This window comes from Meleagris gallopavo, chromosome 4 (genome assembly GCF_000146605.3).
Source record: "Meleagris gallopavo isolate NT-WF06-2002-E0010 breed Aviagen turkey brand Nicholas breeding stock chromosome 4, Turkey_5.1, whole genome shotgun sequence".
Lineage (NCBI taxonomy): Eukaryota > Metazoa > Chordata > Aves > Galliformes > Phasianidae > Meleagris > Meleagris gallopavo.
Window position 1 is genome coordinate 52,030,249 of NC_015014.2, and position 4,113 is coordinate 52,034,361.

Below are 4,113 nucleotides of genomic sequence, written 5' to 3' on the forward strand. Positions count from 1 at the left end.
AAAGTCCTGTAGGAGTGAAGATGTCCATTGCTGTTTGCGTACTTTGCATTTAATGGCCTGAACAGTGAACATTACCAAAAGGGAAACAAAATATCTCATGCAGCTTTTTCAGGTAGGATGATTGTTGCATGACCTGATTATGTGCAGAGGTTAAACTTTTTAAACTTCATTTAATGGAACTTTACCAAAACAGGTAGAATATTATATAAGTAACTGTTACGGAGTATCTTATTAAAGTATAGCTTTGAAAATAAAGGAAAATAAATCCGTTGGATTTGTTTCCCAGTACTATTATTTTTGTCCTTGTACTAATTCTCAGATGGATTTTGTAGCTCTTACACACACACACACACACACACACACAAGTTTAACTTTATTGTTATATCTCAACTGTTTGAATTTATCTCACTGGAAATAAGGATAAATATATTAATTTTGACCCTTTTAATATTCATACTTGAGCCACTACTCACAGTATTTATTCATTTTTTTTTTGCTGCACATCATTATTATTATCATGTGGAGCTCCCTGGTCCTTATTTGAGGGGGGAAAAGGAAAATACAAAAAACAATATTAAAAAAAAATGAAAATAAGAAACTGATCATAGCGATGCAGGAGCTGTATACAGAGGAAGAAGATAGGAGAAAAGAAGTATCATTGCTGGTTGTGCACAACAACAACAATCATTTTACTGTCTTACTGTTTTAATAGGTTGTTTTCTTGCTGTTTACATGTCAAATTTAGTACCATTGAAAATATGAGAGAAGGGAATTAATGTTGCAGGGAACTAAAAAAAAAAAATAATTCAATGGTATAAGAAGTATAAAAAACATTTAACATAATAACTGCTAATAAATACCAAAGGTAAAGTACCAAGAATTTTTTTCTCTTAAGGAGAAAGCAAATTAATGTTAATTAAATATCTCAATTTTTCTAACTATGGTGCTCCACTTGGTAACTTAATATAAAGAAAGAGTCTAATAGAATAACTCAGAGCAATTTCCTAGGTTGTATGTTTTTTATTTGGTATTATTCAATAGATTTTTGAAATACTGTTTCAGAAAATATTTCCTTTACATGCAAGCATTTTCATTCAAGAAAGCTGTATTACTCAACACTTTGATATTTCTGATCACAGACTAGAACCAGTACATTAAGTATATATTAAAAAAAGAAATGTTCAGTTTCCTATGGCTGGAAGCTGTGGACCTTCTCATAAGGAAAAAAAAAATTGCAGTGTTGAGATCGCTGCCAAAGCTAATTGGTTCTACATTCCTCTTTGCTGAGATGTGAAGAATCAATATACTTCTAGGTCAGATCTCTTTTTGCAATAGGGGAAGTGGAAAAGAAGTGAGAATAGGAGATGACAGAAGGCAGAAATTTACCATTGAATATATGAAAACTAAGGTTTCTTTTTTTTTTCTGGAGAATATATGTACTTATCTTAGTTGAAACCATAAATTTCTAAATATGGCATTTAGTGAATCTTCTTAGTTAAACATCCAAGATAGCAGTATATAATAACACTTTCTAATAAGGTAGGCTCTTTATGTTATTTTTATTAAATGTTAAGATATTTTTAATTAAGGAATACTCCTTAAGATCCTTGAAGAAAGCAATAGTCAGGTTTCTTCCTACAGTTAGTACTTTGGTGCCAGATGATGCTGATCTAGATATTATACTGTCAAAATCTTGTTATGGGTCTAATTAAACTAAACCAGACTTTTGCCTTTAGTGGATCAACACATAGTCTTCCCTTTCAGTCACCCTTCTGCAGTGCAACATTTTAAACTCATGCTTTTCTACTGTTAGATGGAATTTTTAGAAGGTTGTTATTAGCTCACTGGTATGCCAAGTTGTAATACAAGGGAATTTAAAACTGAGGCAAGTTCTATCATGTTTTGATGGTAACCAATTTTGATAGTCTTTAATTGGCAATGAATGGTCTGATAAGGATTCTAGCTCCAACAGCAGTATCAACTTGTCTTCACTAAGGGCAAGTTGTACCTGACAAATCTGGTGGCATTTTATGATGGAGTTACAGCATCAGTAGATAAAGGAAGAGCAACCGACATCATTTACCTGGACTTGTGCAAAGCGTTTGACACTGGTCACCAAATCGGAGAAAGATAGATTTGATGTATGCACCACTTGCGGAGTAAGGAGTTGGATAGATGGTTGCACTCAGGAAGTTGCAATCAATTGCTCAAAGTGGGTACTGGTGATCAGTAGCATTCCTCAGAGGTCAGTGTTGGGACTGGTGTTATTTAACATCTTTGTAGTGGGATAGGGTGCACCCATGCAGATGACACACTAAAGGGATGCTGCCCAAAGGGACCTGGGCAAGCTTGAGAGGTGGGCCCATACTGACCTCATGGAGTCTAACAAGGCCAAGTGCAAGATCCTGCACCTGGGTTGGAGTAATCCTTAGCACAGATAATGTTTGGGTGATGAATGGCTTGGGAGCAGCCCTGAAGAGAAGAATTTAGGAATGTCAGCTGAAAGTTTCAACATGAGCTGGCAATGTGCATTTCCAGTCCAGATGGCCAACCGTATCCTGGGTTGCATCAAGAGAAGTGTGACCAGCAAGTTGAGGGAGGTGATTCTGCCCCTCTACACTGCTCTTGTGAGACCTCACCCGGAGTACTGCTTCCAGTTCTGGAGTCCCCAACACAAGAAGAACATAGAGTTGTTGGAGCAAGTCCAGAGGAGTGCTACGAAGATGACTGGAAGGCTGGAGCACCTCCCTTATGAGAACAGGCTGAAAGAGCTGAGGATTTTCAGCCTGGAGAAAAGAAGGCTCTGAGAAGGCCATTTAACAGCCTTTCAGTACCTGAAGGGGCCAATGGGGAAGCTGAGGAGGGACTTTTTATTAGGGCATCTAGCTACAGAATGAGGGGAAATGGCTTTAAACTGGTAAAGGAAAGGTTTAGTGTAGATGTTTGGAAGAAATTCTTTACTGTGAGGGTGATGAGACACTGAAACAGGTTGCCCAGTGCGGTTGTGAATGCCCCCTCCCTGGAAGCATTTAAAGCCAGGCTGGATGGTACTTTGAGCAACCTAATCTAGAAGGAGGTATCATTGCCTATGACAGGAGGGTTAGAACTGGATGATCTTAAGCGTCCCTTCCAACCCAAACCATTCTGTGATCAGTAGCCTTTTAGTTACTTTGCTTCTGAGCAAGTAGACAAGTAGTGCTTTCTGAAGCCTGTCAGGCAGTTTCATTCCATGAAAACTGTCCATTTTTTGCCCTGAATGTTTTGGTTGAGCCATAATCTACAGAAAAGTAGAGCAAAGCAAGACTGCTTCCAGCTTAGGTATTAGAGAGAGGTCTCCCTCACAGTGAAGGGAAAATCTGTATATGGAAGAAAGAGATTACACTGGAAAGAGGTGATAAAGGAGTTTAAGACTACATTACAATACCTGTGAAATCTTGGTGAAGGTTAAATGGTATATATCTCATATCTCTCTCTCTCTCTCTCTTTTTTAAAGATAATTATTAATTAATAAAGAAGAAAAGATCTTTTAAGAAGTCTATGATTTTTTTTTTCTGTGTGCATAATAACTGCTTTATTCTAAACCTTTCTAATAATGAGATCCACTGCTGTATGAAGCAAGAGAGGGTTAATTGATCAATATTCAAGTTTAAGTAACCCCTGAAACACATTTTCCCAGTATATTCAGTTCAGTGCAAAGCATGTTCTTCTGCATTTTAGTCTGAAACCTTTTATTTTTAAGAGGAACTGTGTATTCTGTAAACTCAGAAGGCTTTATTTACTTCAAAGAAATATGTTTCATATTGTTCAGGAGTTACTCTACCCTTTTATTCTTCTTGGATTCTTGTTTATTTGTTTTAGACTTATTCCTGTAAAGAATAAAGATTTTTTTCAAGTAAAAAAAACAAAAAAACTGTATTTTTAGGATGTGAAGAGTACTAACATTTCAAAATGGAGTTGTTTTGTTGAGAAAGTAAGATACTTTTGCATATTAAAAATACTACCTCTGTTTTAAAGGAGAGAAGCTAAAGCTATTCATTGAGTTCAGTTAATTTCATTGACAAGTCTAATGCACTTCTGTTTTAGTAGATTTATTTTTTTTAAATAATTTTGAAT